General features: G+C 44.3%; 1 pseudogene; it reads right to left on the bottom strand.

Annotated features, from left to right (window-relative positions):
- Positions 1-6,920: 6,920 nt before the first annotated feature.
- On the bottom strand, positions 6,921-11,012 carry LOC136653406 (vomeronasal type-2 receptor 26-like; annotated as a pseudogene).
- Between the last annotated feature and the right edge of the window lie 9,141 nt (positions 11,013-20,153).

The following is a 20,153-nucleotide window of genomic DNA, read 5'->3' as shown; positions in this document are numbered from 1 at the left end:
GAACTAATGAAAAATGGCCAGGTGGGGCCAAGAGAAAAAAAAAATAGCATTTATATGACTTTTTCAAGAATTTAAAACACTTCATGTACATTGTGTTTCAGCAATTTTTTCAACAACTGTGTCGAGAGTGTTATTGTTACTATTCGCTTGTTACTGACAAGAATCTGAGGCTGAGAGAACAGTGGCTTTCGTGACAACACTAAGGGCGCAGTCCTAACTCCTTATGTCAGTGCTTTCTAGCACTGGCATAGCAGTGCCAATGGGACGTGTGCTGCATCCTGCAGTTGGGTGTCACTCACGGAGACCTCCTCAGGGAATGTTTGTTCCCTTACCTTACAGCTGCATTGCCCTTATGTCAGTGCTGGAAAGCACTGACATAAGGGGTGAGGATTGTGCTGGATATTACCTGCCTCAGAACTTCCATTCCATATCGACTACACAAGATTCAGGAGCCGCATAACATAGAATGCCAGCTGCACTTCAAATACAAACACTCCAACACCCTTATCTGATGTCATTATACCTTCAGAACTTCAACGACTGATGACTGTATGTGAGGAGCATAGCAAGGAGGGGAATGACCTGCTTCAAGAAGGGGGTTCTTTCATTGTTGCTTGCAATGGGGGTGGCAAGTCTATAGTGAAAGGTGTTCTAATTCTGCCACATTGGGCACTTTGCAATCTGCCACTGATGCAACTCGCATGTGCACATGAGGGCCCTGGGTAATCCCACATTAAGAGAATAAGATGTTCACAATGCAGTAAATTCTTGCTTACATTTCCTCACAATCATATCCATGCCTACTGAGAAGTAAATTTCATTGTATCCAGTAGGGCAGTGGTTCTCTAACTGGCGAGTCGCCACCCACCAGTTTGTGTAATGCTTCCCCCGTCCCTTTAAGGTGCAGGGGAAGAGGAAAGGCAGGGAAGCGATCCCCAGGATTGTGTCCCTAAAGGGAGTGAAGTGGGAGTGTTTTCACTTACTTGGACTCAGTGAGGGCTGCTGGAGTCTGCTGGAGATGCAGGGAGCCCTGTGCAACACTTCACAGAGCTTCCTGAGGTTTGGAATCTTGAAACAGAGTGATTGCAATGCACCTCATTGAACAAGTGATCTTTATTCAAAAAGATGTTTCCTTTCTTCAAAAGATCACTCATCCTCTCTTTCAAAAGGTATATTGGTGGCTTACAGTATGACTTACTGATCCCCAAGAATAAAGCTACAACATTGCTACATTCCACCCCAGCAATAAAATAGTCACCCCTCCCTTTGATGTTCCTGGATTGGCATGGTTCGATCTACATAGCATGGTTCAAATTATATACCAGGAACTGTAAATGAATGAAGCATTAAGTATGCCAAGTGAACCATATACAAAGCAGAATAGCATCAAGCATGAAAGCACTGATTGGCATGTTTCTGTGAAATTGACCTGTAATACTGCAGAAATGCATGGCTTCCTCAACTCCATAGCTACCCAGAACTGGTCTATGGTCTGAAAGTCCAGGAAGACTGTATATGTTCATGAAAGGGCTGTGTTTCTGGCAGTGCTTTTTAACCACCTGTAACATGCACACATTCAGGAAAAACAATGTGGCTGCTCAGGTTCTGTGTATTGGCCAGTGGTATAGCTGTATAGTTTAGCAGGAAAAAGACTACAGAGAATTAGGTGATAAATGCAGAAACAACAGGATTAATTATAGAACCATAAGGAAAATAAAAACAATGATTCAAAAAACAGTGCCTAGCTGAACACACTCATTCAGTTAGACAAAAAAAATCTATTTCCACACATTCTTTTAAACGTGACTCCATGTATAAGATGTGTAAGATGAGTCTGAAGGTAACTCCTGGCATACAGTCAGGGAGTACACTTTGGGCCAAATCCTCCCAATCTTCCAGCACTGGAGCAGCTCTGCCAACAGGGCATGCGCTGCATCCTGTAGTTGGGGGGCTTTCATAGAGGCCTCCTCTAGCTAAGTGAATGCTTGTTCCCTTTCCTCGGGGCTGCATTGTGTCTGCACCAGCATTGTGCATTCATAACAGTCATTCATGTCTAAAAAGGAAAAGATGTGGTCTTGACTGTACCATGCCATGAAACTCAACAAAATCATATCCATGCCTACTGAGAAGTAAATTTCATTGTATCCAGTAGGGCAGTGGTTCTCTAACTGGCGAGTCGCCACCCACCAGTTTGTGTAATGCTTCCCCCGTCCTTTTAAGGTGCAGGGGAAGAGGAGAGGCAGGGAAGCGATCCCCAGGATTGTGTCCCTAAAGGGAGTGAAGTGGGAGTGTTTTCACTTACTTGGACTCAGTGAGGACTGCTGGAGGTGCAGGGAGCCCTGTGCAACACTTCACAGAGCTTCCTGAGGTTTGGAATCTTGAAACAGAGTGACTGCAATGCACCTCATTGAACAAGTGATCTTTATTCAAAAAGATGTTTCCTTTCTTCAAAAGATCACTCATCCTCTCTTTCAAAAGGTATATTGGTGGCTTACAGTATGACTTACTGATCCCCAAGAATAAAGCTACAACATTGCTACATTCCACCCCAGCAATAAAATAGTCACCCCTCCCTTTGATGTTCCTGGATTGGCATGGTTCGATCTACATAGCATGGTTCAAATTATATACCAGGAACTGTAAATGAATGAAGCATTAAGTATGCCAAGTGAACCATATACAAAGCAGAATAGCATCAAGCATGAAAGCACTGATTGGCATGTTTCTGTGAAATTGACCTGTAATACTGCAGAAATGCATGGCTTCCTCAACTCCATAGCTACCCAGAACAATATAAGACTGAATCCTCATTATAGTTTTTTTCCCCTATTCTGATTCATAGGTCCACTTCTCCAAACCGCAAAGTCTGGAATAACAGTGAACATATGAATGAAGCCTTAAATTCTCATAGAGCTGTAAGCAAAGAGACCAGGGTATCCTACCTGTGGAACTTTGTAAATATCCAAGACACTTGCCACATGACGGGAGATTTGGGAGTCCAGTCCTCCAATGACCACTATCAGGTTGTGCTGCATGTCACATTTATAGTTGGGGACAAATCTCTCCAGGGAAGACAGAAGCAGCATTGTGACATGATAGGACCACTTGTCACTGAAGTAGCTGTCATAGATGTGGAATCCCAAAGTGACATTGGGTAAGCTGTGGGGATTCTCATTGATCTCCTTCACTGCAAATGCCACAGCCAGGATGTGTTGGTAATGTTTTGTTATTGTCCTAGAATGAGAGTTTCAGTCTTTATCAGGAAGGTGTTCTAAACCATAACAGAATGACTGAAACTGGGTATTGCATGTGTTGAAACCCTTTTCTTTTTTTAACATCATATGCCTTGCCTTTCATGAAGAGGTGTAGGCCCCATCATACAAACACATGTTTCACCTTTCAGATGGAGTGCTGTGTAGTTGTAGTGTTGCATTAGAAAGAGAAGGGCACAAGAAGATGTCATGAAACACAGCAAGTAGCAACCAATCCATATTGGTATCAAATGTCAGGAAGATACTAACATGATCAGGGTGACTGGAGTGATGACACCAAAGACCACTACAATGTACTTCACATGAAATAAGATCAAGTTCACTCTTTTAAAAAGTTCAAATATTTAAGTTTCAAATATCGAGATGGACAGTTTGGGTAGTATCTTCGTCAAAGAAAGGTATCCCTGGGCCTTCTTCCTGAAAGCCGCTCTACAAAAAGCAGTATTATGTAGTAATTGCGTTGGGTCAGTCAGTCAGTCTGTCTGGTGAATGTGATGTGATGTGAGAAAGCAATTGATGGAAGAAGAAAAACAAGTGAGGAAAAAAATAAATTGTTATACAAAGAAGTCAACTAATGTTTAGAAGCATCTATGGAGTGACTTTCCTTCTCTGTGTTTCTACTCTTCAGAACTTCCTTCATGCAATTAACCTTTTCTGCAGTCAGTCTAAGAACCACTGTTTTGTGCCTGCAGCTCTTAGGGCACAATCCTAACCCACTTTCTAGCACCGGCATAAGGGCAATGCTGCTCCGAGGGAAGGGAACAAACATTCCCTTACTTTGAGGAGGGCTCTGTGAGTGCCATCCAACTGCAGGATGCAGCACACATCCTATTGGCACAGCTATGCCAGCGCTGAAAAGTTGGTTAGCATTTGGGCCTTAAGGTCTGAGCTTAAGTGATGAATTATTTCATCACTCAAGTGATGAAATAAATGGATAGAAGAACAAACGTCTTACGTCAGGTGTTCGAGTAATGTTGGTGGGGGTTCTTCGGTGAAGTCTATTGTATCAGCAAGAATGAAGGATTGAGAAGCAACCCCTCCGATGATGAGATCTCCTGGCTGATGATACATGTGGAGTGGCGGGTATGGATCACGGACTTGGCACTTACCAATGTGAGCCTTGCAGGCCCACAGAAGCAGCACTTCCAGAGACAGCAACACAAATGCCAGCATCCTAAGCACAGGACTTGCTCCTCACCCCCTAAGTAGAGTCTCCATATTTCCTCTCCCAAAATGAATGGTATTTTGTCTCCTAAAATACCTGGATCTGGAATGTAGCGTCTAAAGTACCCAAGATACGTCTGATGCTTCCTTGCCTGTTTCTTGCCTTAGTTCTAAATGGTAGTTCTGGGAATAATTATCATGTCCATCCTGAACGTTTTCCCAGCTGCCACTGAAACTTCATAGAGTTTTTTTTTTTAACAAGTACCTGAGTTAATTACAGTCTGTTAAGATAATTAAACAAAAAAAAGCTGTTAGTTCATAATTGGTACTCCCTGTGGAATTGATGAAGTAAATAATGATTTTTGGTTCTGAAGTGTCAACAGATGTATTGTTTAAGAGTGAGGGACATGTAGGTTTGGAATGACCTACAGCAAGTTCAGGACACCCAAGAATAATACTCTATTGCAGTGGTTTCCTAACTTTCCAGCACAGCGACACACCTTGTCCTCCACAGTGGGTTGCATCATGATGTTCATTGCAAGGCCTTCTCGGGAGGCCTCTTTTGGGCCACACTGAGCCAGCAATGCACACTATTGACCTGTGTGGGCCTCAGAATGGCCCACAGAAATGATGAGAAGCGACTTCCGGTTAAACTGGAAGTTGTGTCCAAAAACTGGAAGCCACTTTCAGAGCTTCTTCAGGACATTCCAAGGCCTGTGGAGGCCAATAGATTGGATCGCTGGCCCAGCATGTCCTAGAAGAGGTCTCTGGGGCTTTCCAATGCTTCTGGAATGGCTGTAATTTGGAACCGACCAGAAGTAGTTTGGACAGGGGGGGAACCCATGACCCACTACACCCACCAGTAAGTTATGGACCAGACTTTGGGAAACTATGGTCTATGGCAGCCATATTTTCAACCACTATATTTTGGCACACTGGTGGTCTGCAGGTGTGACACAGGAGTTTGGGGGAGGGTCATTTATTAGTAGGGCCATTGGGGGATGTGAGCCCCCCCACCAACAGCAGTATGTGCCTTATCAATTGTCAGAAAACTGATGGGATGCCTTGACAACTTTAGTACCTTGTCAGTGGGCCAAGAGGCAAAAAAAGGTTGAAAATCACTGGTCTATGGTCTGAAAGTCCAGGAAGACTGTATATGTTCATGAAAGGGCTGTGTTTCTGGCAGTGCTTTTTAACCACCTGTAACATGCACACATTCAGGAAAAACAATGTGGCTGCTCAGGTTCTGTGTATTGGCCAGTGGTATAGCTGTATAGTTTAGCAGGAAAAAGACTACAGAGAATTAGGTGATAAATGCAGAAACAACAGGATTAATTATAGAACCATAAGGAAAATAAAAACAATGATTCAAAAAACAGTGCCTAGCTGAACACACTCATTCAGTTAGACAAAAAAAATCTATTTCCACACATTCTTTTAAACGTGACTCCATGTATAAGATGTGTAAGATGAGTCTGAAGGTAACTCCTGGCATACAGTCAGGGAGTACACTTTGGGCCAAATCCTCCCAATCTTCCAGCACTGGAGCAGCTCTGCCAACAGGGCATGCGCTGCATCCTGTAGTTGGGGGGCTTTCATAGAGGCCTCCTCTAGCTAAGTGAATGCTTGTTCCCTTTCCTCGGGGCTGCATTGTGTCTGCACCAGCATTGTGCATTCATAACAGTCATTCATGTCTAAAAAGGAAAAGATGTGGTCTTGACTGTACCATGCCATGAAACTCAACAAAATACCATAATTCTTTTCTCTTCTGACCAATAGCATTCTATCCTGTCGGTCTAAGGGCCAATTCTATGCTTACCTAGTGCTGGCACTGATCCCTAGCCCGTGCGCTAGGTACTATAAACATGCCATAAAGCATGTTTATGCTACATGGGGAGTAGGGAGCACTGTGCCCAGTACCAATATGTATGTAGTCATACATGCTACATGGAAGGTCAGCCATTGACTGATCTTTTAAGGTGAGAACCTAAATGGTTAATTCTCTTTTCTAGGTTTAGGAAAAGAACAGAAATTAGAGCCAGAAGGTTGACCGTGTTCTTCTGTGCCAGGTAGGAGTTACAGTGTCACAATGACTGATGAGAACAATAGTTGGAAACCCCTTTTGGGGAATTACAAAGTTGTAGGGTTCACCAAGATCGTTCATAACCAAGGTAGTGAATAGTAAATGAGGTTCAAATGACATAGTACTTGGGGGGAAGAGGCTTTTCCTGAACTTGTTTATGTCAAGGCATAAAGGTTACTGATGGGATATGGTCTTTGGGAAGAATGAGACTAGAGTAGCAGGCAAAGAAGATCTCTATCCAGGATCCTGTAAATTGGCTTGTGATTGATCTACCATTGTAAGAATAAAGCTTCTAAAATTCTTTAAAGAGTTTTGACTCTTTTGAAGTGCGTCAATCAACCAACACCAATTTTTTCCATCACTGGCAGTCGCTTTTCAGGGTTTCAGACAGGACTGGGCTGTCAGTCTTTTCTTCTTGTTATTTGTTCCTTGTTGTTCAGCTCAGGCCTCAGCACAATGATGTAACATTTGGGGAAAAAGATGCAGCCCAGCAGCCCAGCACTAGAGGACAAGATAGAGAAGATCTCCACAGCAATCATGTTTTTCCCCTTCGTGCTCAGGTAGGTAGGAATAAAGGAAAGCCAAACACTGCAAAAGACCAACATGCTGAAGGTGATGAATTTGGCTTCATCAAGAAATGCCACAGAGAAACTGACAACAGCCAAGAAGCCCATATAGCCCAGGACACAGTAAAACATAGTCACAGATCCCTCGTTACATTCCAGTACAATTTCCTCCAGCACTGAATGCTTGTCAGTGTCTGGGAAAGGAGGAGACGTTGCCAGCCACACAATACAAATGCCTGTTTGAATGAGGGAGCAGGAAACAACAATGGAGGTGGCCAGTCTTGTCCCCACCCACTTTCTCATCCTGCTTCCTGGCTTTGTGGCCATGAAAGCCAGAACCACCGTGATGGTCTTTGCTAGACGCAAGAAACAACCACAGAGAAGATGATGCCAAAAACAGTTTGTTGGAAGAGACACGTCACTTTTGTGGGCTGTCCAATGAAAAGCAATGATGAGAGGAAGCAGAGCAGGAGGGAGATGAGGAGGGTGTAGGTGAGGTTGCGGTTGTTGGCTTTGACGATGGGAGTGTTGTGGTGTGTCCTAAATGTTTTTAGCACCAGAGCTGTGATCAAGGAAAACAAAAAGGCAGCAAAGGCCAAACCGATTCCCATAGGTTCTTCATAGGACAAGAAGGTCACAACCTTGGGAATACATTCATCTCTTTTTTGGTTTGCATAGCTTTCATCTGTGCATCCGTAACAGTCATTCATGTCTGCAAAGGAAATTGTATGGTCTTGATTACACCAACATGCTATAAAACTCAGCAACATGCTATAGTTCTTTATCCTCTGACAGGTAGCATTCCACTGTTCACATTAAAGGATCTATTCCAAGCAGATCCTGTGAAATGTAGCAGAGGATGGTTTAAGTGGTTGGGAATGTTGGGTTATAACTTACACTTTCAGCCCAATTCTATCCTCCCCCAAATTCTATCCTCGCCCATTTGTTCAGCAGTTACAAAAAATAGGCATGCTGTATTCAGCAGCAAAGGTAGATCCCCTTACCCCTCTCCTAGAACTGGCGCTAGCACAAGTCCGAGTTGAGAAAGGGGCCCTTGAGGCCCCTTCCAGATGGGATAGGACCCAATGCATGCCATTGCCACTGGATCCACCCCTCCCATAACTCCCCATCCCCTGTTCCTCCCTATCCTGGTCCACTTTCGCCCCTTCCATTTGGCCTTCCCCCACCCCTTCCCTCCTCTCCCACTGGCTTTCCAGCTCCAGATAGCTTCCCACTAGTGCTCCAGCAACTTGGAAGACTACTGGAGTATGCTTTATGGCTGTTTCTGGCAACTGCCACCAGCAAAATGTAGTGCAGGCGTGTCATGTCATAACAGTCATTCATGTCTGCAAAGGAAAAGGTATGGTCTTGATTACATCAACATGCCATGAAACTCAGCAACATGCCATAGTTCTTTATCCTCTGACAGGTAACATTCTGCTGTTCATATTAAAGGATCTATTCTGAGCAGATCCTGTGAAATGTAGCAGAAGATGGTTTAAGTGGTTGCGAGCACTGCGTTATAACCTACATTGTCAGCCAAACCCTATCTTACAAACCCCCCTCCCCCACTTGATCAGTAGTTGCAAAAAATGGGCATATTGTATTCAGCAGCAAAGGTAGATTCCCTTTCTCCTCTCCATATACCTCCCACTCTACAGTGGGTCTCCTGGAACTGGCGCTCGCACAAGTCCGAGTTGAGAAAGGGGGCCTTGAGGCTCCTTCCAGATGAGAAAGGACCCGATGCATGCCATTGCCACTGGATCCACCCCTCCCATAGCTCCCCATCTCCTGTTCTTTCCTTATCCTACTCCCATTTTGCCTTCCCCCAACCCATCCTTGGCTTACGTGCTCTGGATAGCTTCCCACTAGTGCTCCAGCAGCATGCTACTTGGAAGACTACTGGAGCATGCTTTATGACTGTTTTTGGCAACTTCCAACTGTAAAATGTAGTACAGGCATGTGCCGCTTAACAACTGTTCGCTTAACGACGGACTGCATATATGATGGTGGTCAAAGCACAATAAAGATGCTCTTAATGAGAGAATCGTGTCTCCCATAGCCTGCAGTAGAGTGTCTGTTTACACAACAGAGAGGCTCTTGACGCAAAGAAGAGGTGATCTATCTCCAGTAGCCTGTTCAGCCAGCTAGGGTCTGGCAGGGAGTGTCTGTTAACACAACAAAGTCAATAGATTGGACTGAATGTTCACTCAATGACCTAATCGCATAACAACAGGGATAGGAGAACATGTCCTATATTGGGAATATCCCTGTATCGGGCTGTCAGTCCCATAGTCATTGACAGTAAACCATGGTAACAAGCATTTACTCGAGACTTTACATTATTTCTTCATCAGCTTTCTACCAGCTAACTGGTGACCTGCTAACTAACCTGTCTAGACTGATGTCTATGTTGTGGTGTCTTTGTATATTTTTGTTTTGTTTTGTTCTTTCTCGTATTTTATGTCAATAAAGGTCTTACTGAACTGAACTGAATAGATAATTCAATCAGACACTGAATGGAGCTAAACACAGGTTTCTCAGGAATACAGTCACCCGGTTTGATACCTCTGTGCAGTCTCTTACCCTTCTGATCTGAAATCTTCTCTTCTGGACATGGGATACAGTCATAGCAGCAAAATGGCCTCCCTCTTTCACTTTCTTGCTCCAACCAGGATTGCAGCTCTTACTACATTTAGAAAGAGGTTGTACCTGAACCATAAATGAAAGAAGAGGTGGAGAAGCAGGAAAATACTGTGCATGGTTACCTTATGTTTTTGGGGCCATTTTGCACGTTATCAAAACTGGTGAAGCATCTCAGGAATGAATGAATGTACTTAAGTAGTACCACTTGATATGCTACAAACTGTCACTCCATTTCTTTACAGGTTGAATCTATTTATCAGTGAATTTTCCCTTCTTGGATCTGGCTCAACCCAGGTCCCCTGGACCTTGGTTCCAGGATTAGGTTAGGATTGGGCTGTCTGTTAAATAATAAATTCAATCCGTTTAACCATTTCTGAATGAAATGCATGCAAGTGTACAGCAAGCAATGAAGGAGAACCTGGAGCATCAACTGTTTCATCAATGTATAAAATGTCTCCATCATAGTATTTATAGAGGCTCCTACTCACAGGAAAAAAAAAAAAAAAAACTTGGCTTGTCATGGATGAAACTTATTTCTCACTCAGCACAGGAAGTCTTCCTGGACTTGCCAACAACACCCTCCTACCTGATTAAACCATCTGTGCCATGTGAGGACATCCTCATTGATGGTGAAAGCCTGGTCTGGAGGAGCCTGGGGATCCACACTCCCAACTTTAACTCTATGAAAGGATTGAATGGAGGAAAGAATCCAGTTGATGATATCAAATCCCGCAATTAATACCCCATTTTGGTCAAAAGAAACTTTGTCTCCTGCACTGTTGTTAAATGAGACGATTCTCAGAAACTAGATAGAAAACGGAAAGTCAAGGGTATAGAAAGACTGCACTTGGAGATGATCATTTATGTACTTCTTTTACTTATATCTAGGGACAGTCTAAATTGGTAAAAATGAAATACCACCGCCAAAACAAAAGTTGGGCTTATCAAACAACAAAATGCAATATCCTGCTCAATTAATGAACTAACATTGATATGTACCTATGAAAGTGGCTGCAGAGCGTCTGTGAATTCTCCCAAGTACTTCTGACTGTGTGACTCAGATCCCAATCCTGAGGTCCTTGGCATGGTCCTTACGGCACGTTTGCGTGGTTTACTGCTGGGTTCCTGCTGGAACTAGCCCAGCGCCAACCGGCGCTGGGCTTGCGCCCAGCGGTTGCCAAGTTCCCCAGCTCCGTGGTCCCCCAGACTGCTGGGCTGTGGAACGGGAGGCAGTGGCGTGGCCGGGGGTGTGGGGCAGGCATTCCGAGGAGGGGGGAGCATGGCCGGGGGTGTCGGGGTGGTGTGTCGGGGGCGGGGGAGAGGCGGATCCGCGGAGCTAAGCTCGGCAGGATCCAAGGCACTCGTGCAGGGCTGCTCACCCTTCACGAGCACCTTTACTTTAGAGGTGACCTTTTGGTTGCTGCTAAAGTGAGTAGCCTCATTGCGGGGCTGCTTCCCTTACTTGGGGGAAGGGGATGAACGTCCCCTTCTCCCAAGGAGCCTCCCATGGTAGCGCAGGAGGCGCAGGAACTTGCGGCAGCCATTCGTGGAGCCGCCGGGTTCGGGAGCTCCGGGCAGCTCAGGAATGGGCTGCCCGCCATTTCTGCCCAATGTTGCATATACACAACAGAGATCAAATGCGTACGCCTGTGGACTGGACAACTATGGGCTAAGCCCCTGACTTGCTCACAGCTCTGTTGCTTTCACTTCTGAGAATGCTCAGAAGCTGCCAAGCAGTGGAGTAGCTAATGAATGTGTAGCCCAGTGCAGAGCTCAAAATGAGACCCCGGAAATGATGTCACAACCAGAAGTAACATTACACCCAGGCTTTTTCAAAAGTGCAAATTGGGGGAAACCAGCCTCCTCCATATTAACACCGTATTGGTTCCATGCAGTATCATAACATCACATTGGCTCTCAGAACAGTTTCATAGTTCCGTTTTGAGTTTAAAAAATCCACTTTTTGTTCCCTAAGGCAGTTGTGTTTTCATTTTCTGGTTAATTGGCCATAACGTTTGATAGCATACAGATATTTTGATGTGGTTTGATTCATTGCATTCTGCATTGCACTGCCTTTCCAGTGATATATAACATGATGGTATTATTCGTATATACCAAGATTTTCACAATTTTAGCCACTACTCAGTGGTCAAAGCTCAGCTTGTTGCACCCCTAAAGCTTGTTGTCTGGTGTGACGGCTACCCCTTGCACCCCCTTAGCTATGCCACTGCCACCAAGAAAAATGCATGCAGCCCTATGGAAAGTGAAACTGAGTGACATGTTTATTCATGTTAACTCATGAGTAGGTGACCGTGCCTTGGTCCATTGGGAAGGACAGGCCAAGAGGAATGCAAGGACACCAGAATGGTCCCAATCTGATGAATCAAAAACATGCGAGAAGGAAGTCCCTCCCTCCAAGCTGATAAGTGTATTGAAAGCTATGAAAAGTAAAACTGAGCTATGTGTTTGCTTTTACTTATGAGTAAACAAATGCTTAATGGTTCCTTGTTATGTTGGTGTTTTACCCCCTGCTCTTTAAAACCAGTTTGTTTCCATAGCAATGCAACACTTATTATTAAATTTAAAACTATATTACATATAATTGATTAATTATAAGAAGGCTATGCGCTGCCTGCAGGTGTCACTCATAGGAAAAAGGAGGACATTTAAGTTAAAGGGAGGACATGTCCTGGAAAAAGTGGACATCTGGCCACCCAGTCTTCAGGGGTGTTTGTGTGTGTGTGATGCTTGTTTTATTCCTGTGGCTATGCTTGCTGACAGCCACAGGCATAAAAACATATATGCCACCTATACAACAGTGATTACACTCGATAAAAATGCTTTAAGATTGATTAAAACATTAATTTGGAATAAAAACACATAACACCGTTATAACACTGCTTTCAGCCCCCTTTTTAAGGATAGCACCACTGTCCATGAAAAATAAAACCGTTTTAGACTGCCACTACTTACATCACTTTTTTTCCATAGGAATGAATACTTAAAGGGCTTGAGATGCAGCCTATTCTATGGCACAAAGGAATAAACAAACAAACAACAAACCTTTATTAGGCATATAGTTTTACAACTAATATCTCCAGACAGTCAGGTATGAAGGTATATGTTAAAAGAGAGATAAAAATAAGGGTTAAAACACAACAATTTACTTACAGAGTTGCTCCAAGTTGCTTAGGACCAGCAGCTTAGCCCGCTTCAAGTTGCTCAAATTTAAAAAATTTAGCAACTGGAAGGGTCACTAATTCAGTTTCACCCACCAGCAAAAGTTGTAAAGAGGTGATCTCAGAGAGACCTTTTTTGATTCCTGACAATGAGGGGAGATACTGGTCTCTGAGCACCTGATTGAAAGCACAGTGCAGAACAATGTGTGGAAGAGAGTCTGCCTCTCTGAGGCCACAATTGCAAAATCGTTCTTCCTTTGGGGCATTTCTAAACTTACCAAGTAGGTCTTTAGAAGTCAACACCTTGCAACAGGCTAATGTAAAAGCCCTCCTTGCAAAGGGGCACTCTAAGAAGCTCAGGTACTTTGGTTGTTGACCAAAGGTATTGTTAAGATGGAAATTTAGGGGCAAACATTTTTTTTGTGCTGCAGCCAAAATCTCTTGCCTTTCTATGTCAGTTAGTCTTGTTGTCAAGAGCCTAATAGAAACCTCAAGTGTAGCAGCTCCTTGTAGATCTTCCTCGAGACTCATTTGTCTAATTTTCTCATTGAATAGAGCTAAGCAAGGAGATAACAGCGAGTCAGTCAATAACCCCTTTAAGAATGGGTTTTGGTCAGCCCTGAAGCACACTTTGGCCCAGTATTTTAAGAAATTGGACCAATCTAGAAACTCCAGCCTAAATTGGCCTGTCTCCAGGCAAAGTGCCGCGAAAGGAACGCAATGCGGTATACCTAAGATCTGATATAGAAAATTGGAATGGATCTTTTCAATCGAGTCATTTAATGCTGGCATCCAAACAGGAATGCCATACAAAATTTGAGGTGTAACTTTGGCATTAAAAACCTGAAGAACAGCTGGAATGAATGAGTTACCCCAAGAGAAGAAAAAACGAGTAATAGCCTGAACAGCTAGTTTGGATGAGTTGATTACAGTAAGACGATGGGAAGACCAGAAATGCCGGTAATGAAACCGGAGACCTGCTGTTGGCATCCTTCAGTCTCAGAAGACTATGGTGTCACGCTCTGAATGGTGGTTCTGGAACAGAGTGTCCTCTCCAGTGCGTGAAGCCTGGGTAAAGTAGGTATGGAGGATAGGCTGTTACCCATGCAGCAAATTCCCCCTCTCCACGTCGCTGAAATGGTCGAATGGAAAGGCAGAGGCCAATACGGTTGGTTCCAGCGGCGTCGCAGGAGTTGCCAGAACGTGACTGTGGTCAGCCATGAACTGCCTCAGGGACTCTGGCTCCGGATTTTGCCTCGAGGTTGACTCCTGAAGCCTTTTCCATAACTGGATGTAGCCACAAGGCAGTGGAGGTTTGGGATCAGAGTTTTCCTTCTCTCAGATGAGCTGCCTCCCCAGGCTCACGAGTCCCATCTACCCGGTGGCTGTTCAGTCACCTCTTATGACAAGTACAGCCAAACTGAGGGCCTATTCTTATCCCCAGCCCCCAGGGGATACCAAGAGACAGGGGAACCGGAGACCAAGATACTGAAATTCCTTGACTTGTTGTATTGATTCACCATTGAAAAACCAAGACTATGGTTTCCAAGAGTGCCCAAACACCACAATCTTGGACTTTTCATAGTTTAGCTGCAGGGCGTTGTTGGTAAAATATTCTATGTAGGCGTTAACCAGCCTCCTTAATCCTAGTTTAGTTCGGGATATCAGGGCCATGTCATCATCATACAAAAGTAGAGAGATATCCACTGAACCTAATTTGGGGGAATGCGTATCGAAGTTTGCTAGAAAGGGAGCCAGATCGTTAATGAAGAGATTGAACAGGGTGGGAGCAAGAACGCACCCCTGCTTGACCCCCTTGTTGATTGGAATTGGGGCCGAGAGGCCGCCCCTCAGAGATAATTTCACTTGGCAAGACGTGTTTAAATGAAAGGCACGAATTAATATTAATAGCCTTTTGTCCACTCCCATCTTCTCAAGTTTATCCCAGAATCTATCTCTGTCTATGGAATCAAAGGCCGACTTTAAATCTAAAAAGGCCACATATAGTTGGGATTTATTTTGAGTCCTTTGTTTGGAGATTAGGTGGGATAATACCACACACTGATCAATTGCGGACTTATCTGGCCTAAAACCCGCTTGCTCTGGGCCTATGATGTTATGGTCAGAAATCCAGGCCGAAAGTTTCTTCAGGAGACGGGAGGCATACATTTTCCCTGCTAGGTCTAAAAGGCTGATTGGCCTGTAGCTGGGGGGAAGTTTTTTATCCCCTCACAAAGGAATATTACTAACACACTGGATAGCGATTGCTGCTTATATGAGGAGGAAAACAGCAAAGGATGTTTGAATCTGTCCATTCTGCATTTCAACCTGAAAGTGCTCAGAAACAACATGGGGAACTGGACAAAGGAAGGATGTGGGGAGGCAGTTTGTTTACAGATACGGCTTGCTTTAACACCCAATGCACACTGCTTTGCTACATGAGGAGGCTGATTCCATTACCTGCCACAACTGCTGATTCTGGCGCTTCAGTCCCCTTTCTTCAACAAGGGCTCTATGTAGGAGAATAGACAAGGACATGACATGTAAAGCACGGGCCACAGCATGGACAGCATTGTAGACACTGTAGCTGTGTCCAAGCATGCTCATTTCAAAGAAAGATCCCGAAAGGCTTCCGAGCTTCTCTTCCCCTGTGCAAATATCTTCATTCACTGTGCCTTGGTCTGAATCTGGGAAGACACAGTTGAATGCGCTTTGCCAGAAACTTCTGATAAAGCCATCTCCATTGGTGCTGGATGGGTTTCTGCCCTCAAGAAACTGGCAGAATCCTGGTGGGTCATTGGTGTGAATTGTGAAGGATATCGCACCATGGAACGTTTCTGCATCCCAAATCCTTTGATAGGGATTCAATACAAACTCTAACTGGGCAGTCATTATGAAAACTTTACCTTTTCCTGTACTTGTCATGTGTTCCTGTTCTGACAGCAATGGGAACCATCTCAGAAGTGTCATCGCATCAGATTCTCCATAGACAACCACCACATTGGCTTTAGTGCCCGTGATTATATCATCTATTTTTGCCCCTCTTTGCATCCTGTCAGTCATTTCAGAGACAACAGTCATTCAGGGGATTCGTTCTATGAAGGCGAAACAGATGCCTCTCTGGGAAAACAGTGGAACCACCATCTGCACAAATCTCTCTCCATCATCATTTTCCATAGTCAGGAGCCCAATCCAAGTCCAGCTGAAATGAAGAAGTAGGGAGAGAATCCCTGCACATTGAAGGGCTTCCTTGGGGAACATCTGGTAGAAGGGAATTCCTGGTGTTTTAATCTTCATCATTGGAGCAGGGCCATAAATGAGCTAACGAGGAAAGAAAATAATAATAAATTTTACGCAACTTTTTTAAGTATTCAAAACACCACCATCTGTTCAGCAATTCTTTCAACAACCCTGTACTGAAAGTTATATTCTATTCCTATCTTACAGAGAAGTCTCAGAGGATGGAAGAACCAGGTTTTCCTAGAAATCCATTAGTGGATTCTGGGTTCAGAAACCCCATTCCTTAACCGTTACACTATCCAAGAGATGGCGCCCCCCCAAAGTGCCACCCACCTGCCTTTGCAGGTTCACCCCCTCTGTGCTAAAAATGAAACAAAGAGAGGGACTTCCTGGTTTTCCAGCAGCATGCAGGTAGCAAGTCAAACAGAGGAACAGTCTTCTTGCTTGAGAAGGCAGATCACTGCAGTTTACACTTGCAGCCAGTGGGGGAAGTGGCAGCAGCTTATTCAGGGTCCAAGTTATCCTGTATCTGCTCTCCTTGGAGCTCTCAAAATGTGCCACGGATACAACCCACATCAGCTAGCCTCATGAACTGGCAAGCGCTGAACTGCACCGCTGTTCACAGAGAAAGATGTTGCACAACACGTAAATATGTGTGTGCCCCAATACATACATATGTAATAGTGTACCTGTTAAATTCACAGAACAGTCTGCCGCTTTCACGCAGGTTCAATCCAGAACTTCCTTCAATAATTGGCTAGGCACATCATTACAAATGAAACAAACTCTCACTGATTTTCAGATAACCTTTCCTTCCTTCAAAACCTTGGTAAGCATGGTCTTGCAAGGGTAGAGAACTTGGGGACAGGTTTTAGCTCAGTGGCATGGTGTGCTGAAGAGGGCCTAGGGTTATGTGCTGAAATGTTTCTCGGGTATTTGTTATATTGGCCACATCAGCTTTTTCATCATGTGCACTTAGAGGTTGCAACAGAACACAACAAGACCACTGTGTCCCCTCTCTATGGTGTGAGCATTTGGGTAGGCAGATAGAGAGCACAATTTTGTCACCACTGTGCCACGTTCCTGGCACTTTCCAAGGGCCAGAAGTGACATCATTAAGCAAGAAGTGACATCATTCAGCTGATGATGGGCAGAAATAAGCACTTTGTTAAGAACATAAGAAGAGCCCTGCTGGTTCAGGCCAGAGGCCCATCTAGTCCAGTTGTATCTCACCTGTATCTCACGGTGGCCCAGCAAATGCCCCAGGGAGCACACAAGACAACAGACACAACCTGCGTGCGTCCTGGTGCCCTCCACTGCATCTGGCAATCAGAGGCAGCCTGCCTCTAAAACCAAGAGCTTGCACATATCTACTATGACTTGTAACCCGTAATGAACGTTTCCTCCAGAAATGTGTCCAATCCCCTCTTCAAGGCTTCCAGGCAAGACACCATCACAACTTCCTGTGGCAAAGAGTTCCACAAACTAATTGGAGAACTCCAACACACACAACCCCTGGCAGCAGCCCCATTTTTTTTTCCACTGTTGGCTTTTTAGAGGGGGAGAGTTTACTTTAGAGTCATGAAAGGGCATGCTGGTAATTTCTTTTATTTTTATTATTATTATAACTTAATTTTTTTTAAAAATGGTAATTATTCATATGCATTCATTAGGCAAAATGATCAGTAGGTGATGCAGAGAACATTAATAACATGAAGCACGAAAGCATTGAACAGGGTGTTTCTGTGAATGTGGTTGGTAATACTGCAAGGATTCCTGAGTTCACCAACTGAGTGGCTGTCCACAAGAATATGATACTGAATTCACTTTCCAAATGTTCCCATTCTAATGCATTTTTTCCTGTCGTCAAACCACAGTATGAAATCTGAAGGGAGAAAGGAAGTGTGAAGGAAGTGTTACAGCCCCATATCCCATAAACAGAGACACTCTACCTGTGGAACCTTATAGATATCCAAGGCAATTGGCACATGAAGAGAGACTTGGGAGTCCAGTCCCCCAATGACTGCTGTCAGCTTATGCTGGATGTCACACTTGTAGTTGGGGACAAATCTCTCCAGAGAAGACAGAAGCAGCATCGTGACATGATAGGTCCATTTTGTGCTGAAATAGTTGTCATAGATGTGGAAGCCCAGAGTGACATTGGGTAAGATGCGGGGATTCTCATTGATCTCCTTCACTGCAAATGCCAAGGCAAGGACATGCTGGTAATGTTTTGTTATTATCCTAGAATGAGAGTTGCATTCTTTATCAGAGAGGTATTCCAAAGCATAGCTTAATTATTGAAGCTGGGTACTGCACAAGTTTAAAGCCTTTCTCATTTATTTTTTACATTGTATATGTTACCTTTCCTGCCTGTGTGATTTGTAGCTGCCTGTGAAAGGCTCAGAGGGCAGGAACTGTACAGCCATAGAGACAATCACACTGCAAAGGATAACATCTGGAATGTGAAGGTTCTATATGACTAGAATAATATTGTAAAAAAAAACCCCTACAGGGTATGTGTGTGTGTGTGTGTGTGTGTGTGTGTGAGAGAGAGAGAGAGAGAGAGAGAGAGAGAACTGCCTGCCTGTGTAAACCTTGATAAATCTGAAGAAAATCAGATGAGAAATGTGGTATATAAACTCGGATATAAATAAATAAATACACTGAATGAATGCATGAATAAGTAAATGAATAAATGAGAGGTGTAGGCCCCTTCATGTGTGTCATTTGCCAGCTAGGCTACTGAGTAGTTTAGAATGTTGCAGTGGTGTTGCACTAGAAAGAGATGTGCACAAGAATATGTCATGAAACACAGCACAGAGCAACCAATTCATTTTGGTATCAAATGTCAGGAGGATACAAAGGTTATCACAGTGCTGAGATCCTGAAGTGAAAGATCACTACAGTGTTCCTCAGGGATGGGAAAACCCAGCATGGCTTCACTCAAGTCGAGTCGCCAAGTCACCACCCCCAGCAACTTGACTCGAAAACGAGTCAAAATGGGGCCACTTTCTGAGTTGCTGAGTCACCCTTTAATGACTCTAGAGGACTCAAGTAGAGTCGCCCCCTTTAAAAAGCCTGCTGCAGAAAAAATGGGGCTGCTTCTGGGCTCTGTGTGTGTGTCAGAGTTCTCTTTAACTGCTCCCCTGCTGCCCCATATCATCTGTAAACTGGGTGGGAGGGGTTGGAGGAACTGCAAGAGAGCTGGGAGAGAAGCGGCAAGAGGGAGGAGGGTCAAGTGCAGCAGCTGCGAGGCTTACCAGGACGACCCAATCCTTTGCATGCCTACTTAAAAGTAGTCACACTGCAGCCAGTCATTCAATAAGGCTTCCCCCTCCCCACCAGGCATGGTGGAAAGCGTGATCGCTATAATCTCCCTCCTCCCATCCCTGGCTCCTCCCCTTCCCTGGGCTTCTGAAGCCAAAGGTAAGGCAAGAACCCCTTTGGCGCCTCCTCCTGCTCTCCCTCAGCCAATGAAAATATCAGAATGCCAATCCTTTGTCCAATGTTCATCCATTCCTTCCTTCCTATCAGAGATGGGGAAAAAAGCCCAGTCCTGCCTTCCCCCATTCATTGCAACATTAACGCTTTCCTGCCTCCTGGCTGGAACATCCCTACTGTTCGCCCTATCAGAATAATGGCCCCACGAGGTTTTTCGCACATGAAAACAGTAAGCAAGCACACCCATTGTCAAACTGGAGCAAAATATAAATAAGAACCAAAATAAGAACCAAATAAGAAATAAAAACCAAAAAAGCATAAGTCCTTACATACGATAGTCACGTAATGCTGGTAGGGGTTCTTCAGTGAAGGATGTTGACTCAGAAATAATGGAGGATTGAGAAGCAATGCCACCAATGATGAGATCTCCTGGCTAATGGTACTTGTGGAGTGGAGGGTGTGGATTGTGGACTTGGCATTTACCAAGGTGAGCTTTGCATATCCAGTGAATCAAGCGAACTAGCAACAGTAACACAAATGCCTCCATCCTCTCCATACG

The sequence above is a fragment of the Tiliqua scincoides genome, chromosome 5 (genome assembly GCF_035046505.1).
Source record: "Tiliqua scincoides isolate rTilSci1 chromosome 5, rTilSci1.hap2, whole genome shotgun sequence".
NCBI lineage: Eukaryota > Metazoa > Chordata > Lepidosauria > Squamata > Scincidae > Tiliqua > Tiliqua scincoides.
Note: the sequence above shows the minus strand (reverse complement) of the source record. Positions and strands in the feature narration are given on the sequence as shown.